At 49.8% G+C, this 18,673-nt stretch overlaps 1 protein-coding gene and 1 pseudogene across 2 annotated transcripts in view; one reads left to right on the plus strand and one right to left on the minus strand.

The window, feature by feature from the left end:
• The window catches only part of PALD1 (phosphatase domain containing paladin 1), a 91,199-nt gene that overhangs the window by 15,389 nt on the left and 57,137 nt on the right, over positions 1–18,673 (plus strand). The gene's annotated exons all lie outside the window — the stretch shown is intronic.
• The window catches only part of LOC103887554, a 28,787-nt pseudogene that overhangs the window by 7,824 nt on the left and 2,290 nt on the right, over positions 1–18,673 (minus strand).

The raw sequence follows: 18,673 nt of genomic DNA on the forward strand, positions 1-18,673 counted from the left end.
CCCGTTTCTGGCACCAAAACAAGAGGTGCTTACTGTAGAACTGTTTCCTTAGTTTCCCCTCCCGTGAAGTGGGTCTGTGAGCAGTCCAGCCATGGCCACAGCCTGGGCTCTGCAGACAGTGATGTCTGTTGCGGGTTAGACATGCCACGCTGACTTCCTCTCCGGATCCTCTTTTCCTCTGTGTTTTGTGTTGCTTTCCACAATGGCCTGTGTGAGCCTCAGGACCAGTTCCTCTTTTGCGATGCTGCTTCCTTCTAAGATTGCCGCTGAGGGCGGCGGTGGCCCCCTTCCCTTGTCTGTCTGTTCAGTCCTCACTGCACACTCACTTCCCCCCAGTCTGGCCTGTCTCAGTTGGCAGCAACCCCATGCTTCTAGGTGTCCAGGCTAAACACTGCAAAACTGTCCGTGGTTTCTCTCTTTCTCTTACACTTCAGAAAAGATGTGCCAGGAGGTTCACTGGCCTCACCTTCAGCATGGATGCAGGATGAGCCATGTCTTCACCTGTCCTCCGCCGCTGGCCCCACCTCCAGCATCATCCGCACTGTTGCAGTGCCACCTGATGTTTCTGCTGGTTTCTGCCCTTGTCCCCAACCAACTCTTCTAACACAGCAGCTAGCAGACCTTGTCAGAACTTAAAACTCAGGTCAGAGCACTTCTGTGTTCCAACCTCCCTAGGGGCTCCCTGTATCCTTACAGTGAAAACCAGTGTCCTTACTGTGGCTTCCAGGACGCCACCATCCAATACCCAGCCTCATGCTCACCTTGTCGCAGCCCCTCTGGCTGGCTCATGACTCTTTCAGTACCCTAGGATCACCCCACCACAGGACATTTGCATAGGCTAGCCCTGTCACCTGGGGTGCTTTTTCTCCAGAGAGGCACAGGGCTGCCACACCACTTCCTTCAGGTCTTTACTCTCATGTGAGGCCTCCCCTGCATACCTTGTCTAAACTTTCACTTCTTGCCTGCATCTCCTTGTGTACTATTTTACTAATTTATATAGTTTATTTCTGTGTCTCTTGCTAGGGTGCATGAGGCAGGGATTTTTGCTCTGTATTTCTGGCTCTTAGAACAGTGCCTCACTCATAGGTGGTGTCCCAGAAATGTTTGTAGGATGGCTACAGGAAGAGAGAATGCATGAGCCCATTTTACAGATGAGAAAATGATCCTCAGAAAGGTGGAGTGGAACCTGGTCTCTTGACTCCCTGCCCAGGGCTCTCTGGCTGAACCACAGTTGCCACCTCTTCTTCCCCATATCCCTGACTCCAGAACAGCCATGTGAACCTTGTGGGTTTGAGTGTTCAGAGCTCCCTTAGAAGTTCCGCTTGTCGGCGGGGTAATTATGGAACTGGCAGCTACCTCCGGGCATTTGCATGGAAAGGATGGTAAGAGCCTGCTCCTGTGGACAGGGGCTTGCTCTGTGTGAGGCACTGGGCTTGGCAGGTTACAGGGATTTCTCAGTTAAGCCTCACAGCATCCTGTGGAAGGGGACTGGTCATGTCTCCCATTCTGCAGACAACGAAGTAGGGAGCTTTTATGTGGGCAGAAATGAAAAAGATCGGTAACATGTTGAACTAGGCAGGATGTGGGGAAGCTGGCTTTCTTAAGCATGAAGCAGCGTTGGTTGCTGTATAAAATGCAGCAACCTTTTGGAAAAGTAATTTGGCAGTATCTCTGAAAGTTGTTTAGGGGCACATCTTTACCTCAGCCTCCCGAGTTCTGGTAACCTGTCCTAAAGAAGTAAACTATCAGGATGCAAGGCTGTGTGCACAAGGATTTCGCAGCAGTAAACCGGAGACTCGCTGTCTCCTTTCAGTTCTGTGTTTTTCCCACCGCAGGGCATCTGCACGGGCCGTTCCCTCTGCTGCTGGGCATGCTTCTTCACATGGCTGGGGCCTTCCTGTCTTCATACATCGGCATAGGCCTTCCATGACTGTCTTATCTAGAATATGTCCTTTCCCTATCTTCCCCATCTTCTAGCTCAGCCTCAGCCCCTGGTAGCCCACATCACAATATATACAGTGTATCATAATCGTGTCCCCAGGTGGACTCCCTCCCTCCCTGCCTCCCTCTCTTTCTCTTGTTGGAAGATCTGTTCCATGAGGGTCCGGGTCTGTGCCTGTCTGGTTGACAGGGTCAGTACTTCGCAGCTGTTTGTTGAATGAGTGGTGATGCAATGAAATGGCTTGCCACCATTAAGCAGACAGGGTTGGAATTACCTGTATAGGCTGGGAGGGGTGTTTGTATTAAAACACTGGTTTTAATACAATGGTGTTGGAATTACCTGTATTGGCTGGGAGGGGTGTTTGTGTTGTCCTGTTAAGGACAAAAGCTTGTTGCACAAGGAAGCTTAAGAGGTGGGCTTGGATGGGGATGGGAAGGGCATAAGCATTTTCTGTATAGACCTTTGACTTGTGACAGTAAGTACAAGTTACTTTTGTAATAAAAAATCTCGTAGGCTGGGTGTGGTGGCTCATACCTGTAATCCCAGCACTGTGGGAGGCTGAGGCAGGAAGATCACTGATGCCCAGGAGTTTGAGTGGAGCCTGGGCAGCACAGTGAGATCCTTGTCTCTACAAAAATAAAAAAAATTAGACAGCTGTGGTAGTGTGTACCTATAGTTCCCCAGATACTTGGGAGGTTGAGGTGGGAGGATTGCTTGAGTCTGGGAGGTCGAGGCTGCAGTGAGTCATGATCGCACCACTGCATTCCAGCCTGGGCAACAGAGGGAGACTCTCTCTCAAACAACAACAACAAAAACAACAGCAACAACAACAACAACAGCAACAACACCTGGTTAACCAACAACAAAATAAAAAAAAAAAGGGAGAAAAAGTATCCCATTAGGGAGTATCAGGACTTGAACTCTGGTCTTTCGGACTCCCAGCCCATGTTCTTACCCATAACCCAACCCTTGCCATATTTCCACACACAACCTCTTAGTGTAGCCTCACTGCAGTCCTCAGGGGAAAGCAGAGTATGAGTTATTAGCTATTTCTATTTTATTTTGTCAATTGATATCTAATTTCCAGATAGTGAATCAAGGCATAGCTTCATGAGTTGCTGTGGTTATATCACTTGTGTCTCCCTACCCAGATCAAGGTGTAGATTTCCAGTGCCCCAGAGGTTCCCTGGTGCCCCTTCCCAGTCCTTTCCCCCACCCTCCCACCCCTGCAGGTGGTCACTCTCCTGACCGCCTTCCCGAGGATCAGTCCTGCCTATTCTTGAACTTTGTATAAGTGGACTAATGTGGTATGAGCTGCTTTTATCTGGTATCTTTCATTCCACATCAGCCCCGAGGGAGTCACCTGTGTCGCTGCAGGTATCAGTGGTTTGTTCCTTTGCTTGCTGAGTAGGGTTCCTTGGTAGGGACAATTTGCTGATTCTTGTTCTTATTGTTGGGCCTTTGCCATGTTTCCATTTTTGGTGCTTATGGATAAAGCTACTGTGAACATTTTTGTGTCTCTTGATGAACATGAACAACCGCTTCTCTAGGATGTAGAGCCAGGTGAACTGCTGGGTGCTGGGGTAGAATCCTCCTTTCACCGAGAGGGAGATGGAGGAGGTTCCAGAGGGTCTGAGAGAGGAAGAGCCTTGCCCAGGGTCACATGGTAACTCGATTAGCTTGTCTAACCCTCTTCCTCCCTTCACCTTCCAGTCTTACCAACCTCCCACCCCCAGCTGCAGCCTCGTGGGAGAGTGGTCAGGCTGGAGTTGGGGGTGAGGAGCTTCTGGAGGGCCATGTTTCCAAGTCTCGTTTCACTGGGTGTACCCACGAAGCAGCAGTCTTCTCTGCCTTCCTCGCCCGCCTCCTTCCCCATCCCTGGCTCCAGTGAGAGTGGCTAGACTGCAGTTTGCCCTGTGTGGTGGTTGGTGCTGGGAGAGATGAGGAGGGCTTGCTGTTTGTTGGATGTTGGTGCTATGGGCTGGCCAGGCACAGACCCCAATCAGCACATAGGGGCTGTACTGGCATTTTGAGCCTGGGATGGTGCACATTCGTGAATGAAGATCTGAGCAGGGCCCCGCACACACCTTCCATTCACACGTGCTCCTGGCGGGTGCAGGTGTGCACAGATGCCTCGCTCAGACCCAGCCCGTCTGGGGCCAGTGCACGCCTAGCCACGAGGCCGCCAACTCCCTGACCCGAGGTAGCGTTTGGGTCTTTCCTCAGCGCCTATTGCACAGCTCTCCTGACTGTGCCAATTCTCTGGGTGGTGATGCCTTTAGCTCTTTCCATATCTGCTCCATCTCTCCATCCTGAGCTGTGCAGGGGTGGAGACGGAAATGAACAGAGGCATTAAAAACTTTTTTTTTTTTTTGAGACAAAGTCTTGCTCTGTCACCCAGGCTGGAGTGCAGTAGTAGCACGATCTCAGCCCACTGTAACCTCCGCCTCCTGGGTTCAAGCGATTCTCTTGCCTCAGCCTCCTGAGTAGCTGGGACTACAGGCGTGTGCCACCGTGCCTGGCTGATTTTTTTGTGTGTGTGTATTTTTAGTAGAAACAGGGTTTCACCGTGTTACCCAGGATGGTCTTAATCTCCTGACCTCATGATCTGTCCGCCTCAGCCTCCCAGAGTGCTGGGATTACAAGCGTGAGCCATGTGCCTGGCCTATTAAAAACATTTTTTAATGAGGCCTTAATTTTCTTTTACCATGGTAAAATATACATAACATAAAATTTACCATTTTGGCCGTTTAAAATTGTATAATTTAATGTCATTAAGAACATTCACATTGTTGTGCACCCATCACCACCATCCAGCCCCAGAGCTTTTCCTTCTTTCCAAACTGAAACTCTGTACCATTAAACACTAACTCCCCATTCCCTGTCCTCCAGGCCCTGGCACCCACAGTTCTGCTTCCTGTCTCTGAATGTGACCAAGGTATCTCATATTAGTGGAATCGTACAATATTTCTTCTTTTGTGTCTGGCTTATTTAAACATGTAACATAATGTCCTCAAGGTTCATCCATATTATAGCATGTGTCAGAATTCATTTCTTTTAAAAAATGTTAACATTTATTTTTCTTTAGAGATGGGGTTTTGCTCTATCACCAAAGCCAGAGCAAGCACAGTGGCATGGTCCTAGCTCACTGCAACCTCAAGTTCCTGGGCTCAAGCAATCCTCCTATTTCAGCCTCCTGAGTAGCTGGGACCACAGGAGCGTGCTGCCATACCTGGCTAATCTTTAAAATTATTTTTTATAGAGATGAGATCTTGTGTTGCCCAGGCTGGTATCAAACTCCTGGCTTCAAGCAGTCATCTTGCCTTAGCTTCCCAAAGTGTTGAGATAACAAGCATGAGCCACTCTGCCTGTCCTGTTTTGTTTTTTTGAGGCTGTAGTTGTTCTTTTGAGCATATTTGAAAGGTATTGCACAGACCAGGCGCGGTGGCTCACTCCTGTAATCCCAGCACTTTGGGAGGCCGAGGTGGTAGATCACCTGAGGTCAGGAGTTTGAGACCAGCCTGGCTAACATGGTAAAACCCTGTTTCTACTAAAAATACAAAAAATTAGCCAGGCGTGGTAGTGCATGCCTGTAATCCCAGCTACTTGGGAGGCTGAGGCTGGAGAATTGCTTGAGCCTAGGAGGCAGAGGTTACAGTGAGCCGAGATTGCCCCATTGTACTCCAGATTGGGCAACAAGAGCAAAACTTTGTCTCAAAAAAAAAAAGGAGAAAAAAAGGTATCATACGTCTTTGGGATTGAGTGAGGGGATCAGCTTGATGGTGACAGTGGCAATAAATAGCGTTTATTATGTTTACCAGGTGCTAGCACTTTCCTTACATTGTCTCATGTAATCCTTACCACATCCTTATGAAGTAGGTATTAACATTATCCTTATTTTACAGATAAGGGAACTAGGCTCAGAGAAGTTCAGTAACTTAGCCAAGGGCACACAGCAAGTTGTGGGCCAGCTAGGTTTGAATGCCAGTTCTACCTGGATCTATAGCCAGTGCTGTGTGTTCCTGACCCCAGCTCTGGCTCTGGCCCTTCCTTCAATACCAGGCTTAGAGTTATTTCTTCAAATCCTTCTTGTCACCTCTCTGGCCTGAGTGTGGAGCTGATTGGTGCCATGGTATGGGCCCCTCCTCCCAGCTCCAGGTCCCCTTCCTGGGCCCCAGTTTCTTCTGAAAGCCTCTTTATGCAGCCTCTGGGCCAGGCGGGAGTGTCTGCAGGGAGGTGGGCCTCAGAGCTTGTAGTGTGAGGCTGGCAGGGGAGGCCTGGCCTGGGGCGGCCACACGGCAGGATGTCCCTCTTGGCAGGACTTTCCGTGCAAAAAACAGCTACCAGGACTTCAGGATGGAAGGGACAGATAAACAGGAAGAGGGAGAAACTTAAAAATATTTTTCTTCCTCTCCTGTGGCCTGGCATTTTCTCCCTGCCCCTCCCTCTGCCACTGGAGGTTTGAGGTGGTAGAGCACTGTGGGGCCTGGAGAGCCACAGCTGGCAGGTGCAGGTTTCAGTCTTGTGGGTTTTGTTTTGCCTGATGGGCTGGTGTGAGCCTAGGCATTGGGGGCCAGATGGCCTGAGTTGGAATCTTTGCTCCACTGTTTCTTTGCCGTGGGTTCTAGGCCAAGTCACTCAACCTCCTGGTGCATCAGAATGGCCACAATCTGTAGCCGCAGGGCTATTTGGAGAAATGATATGGTAGTGACTCTTTGTCACGCCCCAGCTGTGGCACTCAGGTGGATCTGTACAGAGGATTTATCAGTTAGTCCTCATGGCCTCAGAGGTGGGCATGGGCTTGGGCTTCACTGACAGATGTTGAAGCATAGAGAGGTGGAGCTTCAGTCGGGGGCGTCAGGCTGCTCATGGTGGAGCTGAGGCTCGAGCCCAGGCAGTCTGCACTCAACACCCTGCTTGCTCGTTGGTCTGGCATGTGGTACAGACCTTGGCATATGGTACTGTTGGTACTGTGAACTTCTTTCTTAGTTTGATTGGGGTTGGTGGGGTGGTGGGGTGAGCTTTGCGCCCCAGATGTTGCAGAGCAATACCCACCCCCTTGTTCAGGTGCCTCCACATGTTGCCTCCTCCCTGCAGCCCCACTAGGTGGACACAGGCCGTGGTTGTGCTTCTATCCCATTGCCACAGCTGGGCAGCACATCATACCCCGCAGAGCAACACCTACGATCCTGGCACGGTCCCCAGGGACTGGGGTTCGGCCTACCCTACCTCATCCTATATTCTGGCCTCACAAGCTCCTTAATTCTTCCCACAATACTGTGCAGGAAGCACCTCTGTCTCCATGCTGCTCCCTCTGCGCAGAGTGCGCTTCCTCCCCCTTCCTGTCTGTCAAATGTGGCTCATCCTTTAGGGCCCAGCTCAGCTGCATCCTCTTTCAGGAAGCCTTCCCCAAGTTCCCGACCATCAGTTAACATCTTCCACTGTGTGGCTCAGTATGATGGGACAGGTGCTGGAGTCCCTGCGCTTCTGTCAGCCTCTCCGAGCCTCAGTTTCCTTATCTGTGAATTGGGGATTGTAGGGGTGGGGGAGAGGAGAAAACTTGAACTCTTTTGCTCTGGTCCATGTGGAGTTGGCTGGAGCTGGTGCAATATGGCCCTCTTAGGGTTAAGTTCCTCCCATGCCAGGGGTGGAAGTGAAGAGGACAATGTGTGAAATGAAGTCACTTCCCTGCCGGGGGTCTGCCGTGTGCCTGGCCTTCCGCAGTAAATCCTGCTTCCTCCTTGGTCTCTGTATGCCCACCCATTCCTGGCTCCCATGACCCCACAGGCCACCAGCAGGTGGGCGCTCCTGATGGAATGTCTTTCATCCGGCGAGGTCACTTCCTGTCTGGATAAGCCGTCCCACTATTCCTGCCACTGAGGGAGGCTACATGAGGTCAAGTGCAATGCCCAGCCTGCTCCTTTTACTCCTGGATATGCTGAGGCCCAGGGAGGGGAGAGGATTTCCTGGGGTCAGGCCTCCGGACCACACTCCAATTGTGGGGAGGACCTTGTGGGCCAGGGTGCCTCCTGTGGTTGTTTCTGGGGAAAACCAGGCCTCACAGGCCCGCTGCATGAGGTGAGGAAGTTTCTCGGCCTCCGTGGGCCTCCTTGGAACCTGGGGGAGCCTGGGTGTAAGAGCTACCCTGAGAACTAACCTGGTCTGGCCAGGACATCGTGGCCTTATTTAACCTTCACTGCCCTGCAGGAGAGCAAGGCTCAGAGAGGCCAAGCCACGGGCCTCTGGTGAGGGACAGTGCTGGGGTCTGCGAAGCTCCTTCTGACCCCACTGGCCAGTTTTCCCACGGGAAGGTGTTGAGCGTTCCAGCACTGGCACCTTGGGAGCGTCCTCCCCCCGTGGGGTCAGGGTGTCTTGGGCTGTAAAGTTGATGCAGAACCATGGTTGCTGGTGTCAGTGGCCACTGTGTAGTTTTTTTTTCTTTTTTTTGGTCTTTCTTTTTTCTCTAAATAGTGTATTTTTACTGTAGGGAAATGAGAGAAAATAAAGATATCCAGGAAGTTGAGAAAAATCATCTGAGATCCCATTTTCCAGAGATAACCACGGTTCACCATTGATGTTTTGAGATTCATCCTTCCAGACGTTTTTCCTCTGTGTGTGTGCGTGTGTGTGTGTGCGTGTGTGTGTGTGTGTGCGTGCATGCATATCTATGTTCATGCACATTTGTATACAAGAGGCCTCCCCCTTTTTAATGGAACAAAACTCTAAAATACTGTGGTGTCTTTTTTTTTTTTTAAACTAGACGTATAGTAGATATTTTTCTACACCAGTAAATAAGCTGCTACTTCATTCGAAGTTTAACATCCATAAAAGAGCCAAGGACAGTGGCTCATGCCTGTAATCCCAGTGCCCTGGGAGACTGAGGCAGGAGGATTAGTTAAGGCCAGGAATTCGAGACCAACCTGGGCAACATAGTGAGACGAGACCCCCATCTCTACAAAAAACACAGACTTCTGTATCCCAGCACCACACCCTCTTCCTGCTTTCAACAGGACTTCTTGCCTGACTTTCAACATCATAGACTAGTTTTGCCTGTTTCTGAGTTTTAGATAAATGGAATCATGTAGTATTTGCTTATGTTGGCTTTTTTCGCTCCATGTCCTCTTAAGGATGTTCATCTGCTGCTCCATCCATTTTCATGACCTTAATGATGTCCATGATACATTCAACTTCAAGCCCTGTTGGTGTGAAAGACATTTCTAATCTTTCACTAATGTGAACAAAACGGTACTGGATACCTTTGTGGCCCTGTCTTTCCCTGTTTCCTTTGGATACATTGATAGAAGGATTGCAGGGTCAAAGGGTCTGCAGGACAGTTTTGTTGATATTAGTGAAAAACTAGAAATATCTTTCACATTCACAGTGGTTGAAGTCGAATATATCATGGACGTCATTGTGTAGTCATGAAAATGGATGGAGTGGTGGATGAATATCCCTAACAGGATATGGGGTGAAAGAAGCCAACATAAGCAAATACTACCTGGTTCCATTAATCTAAAAAGGCCATTTTAAAGATATTTTAGAATTATTACCGGTTTACATCCTGCCAGGTGCTCAGGAGAGAGCCCGTCCCCAGTGCCCATGCCCACATGGGTGTTTCTACCCTGGTTCACTTCCAACGTGATGATGGACACTGCATAATTCTCATTGTTTCTGGGTCTGGTCTTTTCTCTCCCCTCCCCTCTCCTCCCCTCTCCTTCCCTCCCCTCCCCTCCCCTCGCCTCTCCTCTCCTCTCCTCTCCTCCCCTCCGCTCTCCTCTTTTCTTTCAGAGTTTTGCTCTTGTTGCCCAGGCTGGAGTGCAGTGGCATGATCTCGGCTCACTGCAACCTTCACATCCTGGGTTCAGATTCTCCTGCCTCAGCCTCCTGAGTAGCTGGGATTGCAGGCGTGCACCACCATGCCCAGCTAATTTTGTATTTTTAGTAGAGACAGGGTTTCTCCATGTTGGTCAGGCTGGTCTCAAACTCCTGACCTCAGGTGATCTGCCTGCCTTGGCCTCCCAAAGTGCTGGGATTACAGGAGTCAGCCACCGCGCCCGGCCAATTTCTAGGTTTTCTATTACAAGTTAGGTTGGACATTGTGTCTCATGTTCATTGACCATTTGTATTTCTTCTCTTTCTATTTTGCTTGTTATTTTTGGTCTGCTTTACTTTGAAGATGTACTTGTTTTCCCATTTGTTTGAAAAATAATCCGTATGTTGAATGACAGATAATAGGCCGGGCACAGTGGCTTATGCCTGTAATCCCAGCACTTAGGGAGGCCAAGGTGGGTGGATCACCTTAGGTCAGGAGTTCGAGAACAGCCTGGCCAACATGGCGAAGCCCTGTCTCTACTAAAAATAAAAAAATTAGCCAGGCATGGTGGCGTATGCCTGTAGTCCCAGCTACTCAGCAGGCTGAGACATGAATCGCTTGAACCTGGGAGGTGGAGGCTGTGGTGAACCTGTATCACCCCATTGCATTCCAGCCTGAGTGACAGAGCGAGACTCTGTCTCAGAAGAAAAAAAGAGAATGAGAAATAATAAAAATACGTTGAAAATATTTTTATCCAGTTTGTCATTTGCCTTATAACTTCGTGTTTTGTTTTTTTCTGATTGGTCAAAAGCTGATTATTTTTTATGCAGTCTGATCTGTCCATCTTTAACTTTTATGTGTTCTGCCTCCAGAATTTTGTGTAGAAATTCTTTTCTGCCCCAAGATTATACAAATATTTACTTACGTTCTCTTCTTTCATGTCTGTGGCTTCCCTTGTATCACGTCTTCTTTTATCCTTCTGCACTTCCTTTGGGAGAGTAATGTAAGATGAGGGGCAGCTATAAAGAGCATGCCTGGGAAGCCGGGCTGCCTGACTTTGAGCCGTGCTCAGCCACCTGCGCACCCTTGGGGCAAGTTAACCCGGGCTGTCTGGGCCTCAGTGTCTGCACCTGCAAAAATGGGAGTAAGGTAAGGGTTATGAAGGTGAAATCAAACTGTTTGTAAACGTATTCTCAGGGCTCCTTTACACTTAAAAATTGACGACTCTAAGAGCTTCTGTGTGGCTTATATATATATATATCAATAGCTACCACACTGGAAATTGAAACAGTATATTTAAAACACATATTTCGGCTGGACACGGTGGCTCATGCCTGTAATCCCAGCACTTTGGGAGGCCGAGGTGGGCGGATCACCCGAGGTCAGGAGTTCGAGACCAGCCTGGCCAACATGGTGAAACCCTGTCTCTACTAAAAATACAAAAATTAGGCATGGTAGCACATGCCTGTGATCTCAGCTACTCGGGAGGCTGAGGCAGGAGAATTGCTTGAACCTGGGAGGTGGAGGTTGCAGTGAGCCGAGATCGCACCACTGCACTCCGGCCTGGGTGACAGATCAAGACTCCGTCTCAGAAAACTAACAAACAAAAACACATATTTATAAATTCATTTATAACAAACCTAGTATATGGCAACATAAATAAAATCTATTATTTTTCCTGGAAAATATATGTTCCAAAACAAAAAATTGAATGGGAAGAGCGGCATTACCTTACAGATTTGCAAGCCTCTTTCGTGTCTGGCTTAACAGAAGACAGCTGGATTCTCACATCTGCCTCCGCACTCAATCTGTTGTGATACATTGTTTTGACTGAAGTATGGTGAAGAAAATCGGCTTCACCACAGATACGTATTGTGAAAAGGGAGGAATATTTTATTAGCTTCTAGATATTTTCCTTTGATCCTACATAAAAATTTGACAGGTGGTTGATTCTTAAAGCTAGTTGAAATGTGGAGTCTGAAAGCACATTAATGAACATTTTGTACCTCGTCACGTTAAGATCCTCTGGACTGTGTTGCAGTGTGAATGGCTCTGTTACGGGATTTTGTAATATCAGGCATCTGTCTTTGGGGAAATATTGGCCCTGTGTGTTACACAGATCTTCCAAATGTGGATACATTTCCTGTCAACATTTAAAAAAAGTCACATCTGTTACTATCAACACACCTATTATCAGAAAAATCTTTCTGTTTTCAGCAGCATTTGAACTCACAGTGGGTGACACACGCTTTCCAAAATTATAATTGTCCCTCGAAAGCTCCCAGCTCCAGCTTTATTATTGGCAACAAATTCAGTCAGTTGTTTTCTTTGAAGGGACAGGTTCACTTTACTCATTTTTGTGAAAATATCTGCCATGGTCGGGCGCGGTGGCTCACACCTACAAATCCCAGCACTTTGGGAGGCCGAGGCAGGCGGATCACCTGAGGTCGGGAGTTCGAGACTAGCCTGACCAACATGGAGAAACCCCATCTCTACTAAAAAAAAATACAAAATTAGCCGGGTGTGGTGGCGCATGCCTGTAATTTCAACTACTCGAGAGACTGAGGCAGGAGAATCGCTTCAACCTGGGAGGCGGAGGTTGTGGTGAGCTGAGATCGCGCCACTGTACTCCAGCCTGGGCAACAAGAGAGAAACTGTCTCAAAAAAAAGGAAAAGAAAAGAAAAAAAAAGTCTGCCAAATACTCATATCTGAAAACCCACTGTTTGTCTCTTGGTCATTCTGTCAAGTAAAAATGGTGTTCCCGGCCAAGTGTAGTGGCTCATGTCTGTAGTCCCAGCATTTTGGAAGGCTGAGGCTGGCGGATCACTTTAGCCCAGGAGTTGGAGACCATCCTGGACAACATGGCCAAACCCTATATCTACCCAAAATACAAAAGTTAGCCGGGCATGATGGCACACACCTGTAGTCCCAGCTATTTGGGAGGCTGAGGTGGTGGGAGGATGGCTTGAGCCCAGGTTGAGGATGTGGTGAACCGTGATTGTGCCACTGCACTCCAGCCTGGGTGACAAAGTAAGACCCCCATCTCAAAAATAAAATAAAATAAAATAAAAATAATGTTCTTTGGACCAGAGGCTGGGTCAGCTCCAACTGTGACGAACTCTGTGTGATTTCTAGACCCCTGTCATTCTTGGGCCTTACATGCACTTCCCATTTTATCACACAGAATGTCAAGTGGGCATATACCCAAAGGCTAAGATTCAGTGAAACTAATCATGTTTACTGCCTCATCATGGACCCTTATGTGACATTGGTGAATTTTGTCACTGCGAGTGCATGTCTCTGGGAACACAGTGAGACCGGCCCATTTTGGGGCTGCTGCCTTGTTTCTCCTGAGCCTCTAGCAGTTTCACCCCCCATGGCTTTTGAGCCACCAATTGTCATTCCAGTGAAAGGCAGTGACGCGTTAGTGCTGCCGTGAGAATCCTGTTGACCCCTGAACACCTGGAAGGAAGGCGCTGGGCCCTGGAGTCTGTGGAGCCTGCTTTCAGAACTGTAGGATTAGATGACAGATGCGCTGCTGAGCCCAGTGCCTGGTACGCTCTTGGAGTTCAGCACATGTTACCTGCTGCCATTATTGTCCTTTCCCCCAACGAACCTGAAAGACACAGCCTGGGGGAGTGGAGGTGGAAGCCATCGGGTTAAGAATTCGGTGTTTGTGATTTCAAATCCTGCTCAAGGTGCTAACACGTTTGGTCCTCAGGAGTGAGTGAGGGGCCCAGGGGACTCGATAGGTGCCCCATTTTTCTTGCCCCTCTGAGTGGCGGGGAGGGCACGACTCATCGAGAGACCCAGGGGTCTCAGCCAGGCAACTCCCTCATGGGTGGGATCTGCCTCTCAGAGAGGAGCCCCTTAGAGACACTCTGTCTTCCTTCTGACCTGAAGGGGCTTCCCTGACCTCTGACCTCCATGTGTCCTCCTCCTTAGCCTTCTCACCTGGGGGTGGGGGCTGTCAGAGGTCAGCGCCTTCCGCCCAGTGTTTTCTTTTAGGCAGTCAACACATGGTGGCCACTTATGGGCTGTATGTTGTATTCTGGGACCTGGGCTAAAACCCCATCTGTGCTGTCTGGTTTATTTTCACAACACAGACACCTGCAAAGTTGATCCTTTAAAAAAATTATCTTTTTATTAAAAAAACTTTTTTTACGCCAGGCATGGTGGCTCATGCCTGTAATCCCAGCACTTTGGAAGGTCAAGGTGGATGGATCACCTGAGGTCAGGAGTTCAAGACCAGCCCGGCCAACATGGTGAAACTCCATCTCTACTAAAAAAAAAAAAAAAAAAAAAAAATTAGCTGGACATCGTGGCTGGTGCCTGTAATCCCAGCTACTTGGAGGCTGAGGCAGGAGAATCGCTTGAACCCAGGAGGTGGAGGTTGCAGTGAGCCGAGATTGCACCATTACACTCCAGCCTGGGCGACAAGAGTGAAACTCTGTCTCAAAAAAAAAAGAAAAAATTTTTTTTAGAGACAGGATCTTACTCTTGTCGCCCAGGCAGGAGTGCAGTGGTGTGATCACAACTCACTGTAGCCTTGACCTGGGCTCAAGTGATCCTCCCACCTTAGCCTCCCAAGTAGCTGGGACCGAAGGTGTGCGCCACCACACCTGGCTAATTTTTGTACTTTTAGTAGAGATGGGGTTTCGCCATGGTACCCAGGCTGGTCTTGAACTCTTGGCCTCAAGCTATCTGCCAGCCTTGGCCTCCCAAAGTGCTGGGATCACAGGTGCATACCACCATGCTGGCTAATTGTTACATTTGTATATTTGTGTGTGTGTGTGTGTGTGTGTGTGTGTGTGTGTGGTGTATGTATGTGTTAGTAGAGATGAGGTCTCACCATCTTGCCCAGGCTAGCTTTTTATTGTTTTTTAAAAATTTTCCCAGTTTTGTTTATCTAGGTGGCTCCTTTGTACCAAGCACAGGTCAGGCCCAGAGGATGCCATTGAAGGCCAGCCCCAGCTCCTGCCTGGTGGGCCCCCAGGGAGACCCCTGTGGTGGGAAGGCATGGAGGGGAGGGTAAGGAAGGCTCCTGATGTAGGGAGTGGGCTGGACAAGAAGGCTGAGCCAGTCAGGAAGATGTGGAATGAGTGAGTTAGGGGCTGGTGTGTAGCCCTCAAACTTCCACTGCTCCACAGAAGAAACAGCAGCATCTGTTCTGTCGCTGCAGGAAAACTGGCTGGACCAGACCATTTGAGAGACGGCCCAGCCTTGTTGTTTATGGAACATGTCAAGGATCTTCAAAGGCAACATTTCTGCCGTAAACACACTGCAGAACACCCCACTCCCACCCCCTGGTCCAGTAAGATGCTCCTCGGCTTTCATATTATTTTTGTTATTGATGTTGATTATTTGCCAAGGCCTGTTGATGGTGCCCATTCTGGGGACTGTGAGGAGATGTACTGGCTGGAGTTTAGGGCATGAGAGTTGGGGAGCAGCAGGTTGGAGAAGGGCTGGGCCAGCCCAGTGTGCTCCTGGACTGCCACGTGCTGTGCCCTGAGTCCAACTGATATGCTTAAAGTGGAATCTGCCTCCTTGGGATCAGGGTCGTCCCTGGCCCTGGCTGGACGTGTCCAGTGATGCGCATGAGCGGGGGGTGCCATAGAGAGTGAGGAGCAGGAGACCCCTGTCCCAACACCACCACCCACTGTTCTTGTGACTGTGGGCAGGTCTCCGGCCACCCGTGGACTGTTTCCTCCTTTGTAAAATGAAAGGGTCAGACTTGGGTCTCAAAGGTACTTCTGGCTCTCAACTCTAAGACACACATGGGTGCCCAAGGTGAGTTTCGACTCTGTACGGCGTGTGTGTGTGTGTGTGTGTGTGTGCAGGCCTGTGGTAGCTGTGGGACCAGGCCCAGGGCAGGTGAGGGGCTGGTCTGAGCCGCTGCCCTTGGTACAGACCTGGACATTTCATGTGCCCTGCACCCACAGTAGGGGAACCCTGCAGCAGGGCAGCTTCCTCTGGGTTTGTTCTCTGAGGCAGATGTTTCCTCCAGCTGGCCACCCGGCCCCCTGCCATCCCCCAGAGTCGGGCCCTATTTTTAGCTCCATTGTTACTTACTCTGGGCATCTGGCTGCCAGGGGCATGTGAGAGGCCATGGCTCTGGAAGGGGTACTCTCCCCCTGGGTCCCATGTGTTCTTTGCCTCCTGCCGGTCCCTGCTCTAAGCTTCCCAGTGTCCTTTGGGAAAGTTGGGGTGGCTTCTGCAGAGGAATGAGGGAGTGGTAGGTGGAGTGCAGGAAGAGCCAGCTGAGGAAACGGAGGCTGGGCTCTGTCTTGTCTTGTGGAGAACTCTCTGGCCTGTTTTTTTCACCTGCTTCATGGGACACTTGCCCTGTGCTTCTCCCTTCCTCATAAGGTTGTCCTGAAGTTCCAGTGAGATAGCCAGTGCGAAATGCACTTGATAAAGTGACATTTGGAATCTACAACTATTATAGTGTGAACGCTGTTAGTGGGGCTGCCCCACAGAGGGAACATGAGACCTGGAGTGGGGAGGTGAGGTATGTACTTAGGAAACACCAGGCCACTGGGGTCAGGGCCAGGCTGGGTGGAGCACCGGCTGAGTGCTGCTCGGCTTGCAGCAGGAGGCCCATTCATTTCCACTGGATGTTGATGGATGTACTGAAGGGGGTGAGGGTGGGCTGGCATGCCTGGTTGTGGGACCCACAAGGGTGAGGGCAAGGAAGGGCCTTATGTCCTGGGAGGGCCTTGAGGGCCTTGAGCAGCTCTGTGGGGCAGCTCTGGAACTTCTTCTCTCTAGGAGGGCACAGGGTGGGTCTCAGGGCAGGAAGTGCTGCAGCTTCTTCTGAGTGTGCAGCCAGTACACCAGCGCTGCTCCTGGCTGTTTGACACACAGGGATTTCAGGAAACATTGATTTTGCACAAAGAATTCAGCCGCTGAAATGTTTGAAAACCACCCGTCTATCTCGTCCAGATGGAAATAAGCGTGGGCTGTGCTGAACTCTTGGCAAGTCAGGGCTGGAGGAAAACTTCTAGTCGGGCTTTTTTTTCTGTTCAACACTCAGGGCAGCTGGGATCTGGATTTGCCTAAAATATTGGGGATGTGTGGGGCAAATTCATGGTGTTGAGATAAGAGTGGGTAAGGGGGTACTTGAGTACTGGGCAAAGGAGTTTAGACTGGAGGCCACAGGGGTGGGTGGGATGGAGACAGATGCCCAGAATCCAGGTCATGGTTCTCCCCAGCTCCTTGAAATGATTCTTTAAGTCCCTGCGAGATTGCTGGAGGTTGGAAGTAGGGCTGAAGCGTGCTTTCCCACTGGCACTCTGGGCCTACTCCCTGGTGGCAGCCAGGAGAGTAACAGCAGGGCAGAGCCCTGGGTGAGGTCTCAGGTCCCTCTGAGTTCCTGCTGACCTTGAAATGTCCAAATGCCCGACTTCCTGGAACTGAGCACATGAACATTCCAGATACTCTTAACCCTATTCTCCCTGGGCCCCCCGCCCCAAAGGCATTTGCCCCCAGCACCTGGCTGCATGGAACCTGGAGATGGACAGGAGCTCAGGCTCTTTCAGGAGAAGAAGGCATTGCCTTTCCCTGAGTTGACCAGCTCCTTCCTAATTGTTACACACCGCTCCCTCTGCTTCTTCCTGAAAGAACCAACAGGGCAGCGTCCCTCCCATCTAGATAACACCTTCTTGCTTCCCAGGGACATCCTTGGCTCAGAAGGCTCCCTAGAGGGCAAAAGAGAGACTCTGCCCTCCAGATGGAGAGAGGCTTGTGGTCTTTCTCTGCCACTTTGAAGCAGTAGAGGCCACGTCTCTATCTATAGAGTGGAACAAACATTTAGCAGCTTGGGACTTTCGAAATCGCCGCTGACTCAGGGAAAGCTGCTTCACCATGCTGTCTCGCAGTTAGTTGATGGTGCCCTAACAGTACGCATTTCATGTGTGCATATCCTCCGCTATCTTGCAGGCCCTGGTGGGTAGGGATTATATCTTCTGTGTTCTGTACACTGTGCACTTGGATCCTGTGCTCTCAGGATCTTGGAGTCACTCTGCCCAAACATGGAGCTGCCAGCCCACAGTGTAGCCTGGCTTTCACCGGTGGGGAAACTTGACATTCTCCTGCAAGAGGAGAAAGAAAGAAATTCTCTCCTGTTCCCATGTGGCATGTGATCACTGAGGGCCAAACCTAAAAATAACAGAGTGCATTAATCAGGATTAGATTTGGCTGCAAGTAATAGGAAAAGCCAGATAACAGTGGTTTACACAAGTTGGAAGTTTATTTCTTCGTCCTGTCTAAGCCCAGAGTTTTGCAGACCAGGTCTGGTATAGTAGCTCTACCCTAGTTTCCTTGGGGAACTTGATGTCCACTGCACCGTTCCCAGGTCGTGGCTTCGAGGGCTCATGGTTCAAGATGGCTGTGAAACTTTAGTTATCACATCTGTGTCCAGGCAGCAGGATCGAGACAGGGAGGAAAGAGGTCTTGTAAGGAAGGATTCCAGAACTTGGCATCTTATACTGACCCTTATGTCCCTGTCTTAGTCCATTTTCTGCTGCTATCACAGAATACCATGGACTGGGTAATTTATAATGAACAGAAATTTATTTGACTTACAATTCTAGAGGCTGGGAAGTCTAAGAGCACAGCACTGATATCTGCTTGGCATCTGGCACGGGACTTCTTGCTGTGTCCTCTTATGGCAGAAGGCAGAAGGGCAGATGAGCATGTGAAACAGATAAAACTCACTCCCCAAATCCCTCTTTTAAAAGGCATTGAGCGCTCGGCATGGTGGCTCATGTCTGTAATCCCAGCACTGTGGGAGGCCGAGACAGGTGGATCATGAGGTTAGGAGTTCGAGACCAGCCTAGTGAAACCCCATCTCGACTAAAAATACAAAAATTAGCCGGGTGTAGTGGCAGGTGCCTGTAGTCCCAGCTACTCAGGA

Source organism: Papio anubis, chromosome 11, assembly GCF_008728515.1.
Source record: "Papio anubis isolate 15944 chromosome 11, Panubis1.0, whole genome shotgun sequence".
Classification (NCBI taxonomy): domain Eukaryota; kingdom Metazoa; phylum Chordata; class Mammalia; order Primates; family Cercopithecidae; genus Papio; species Papio anubis.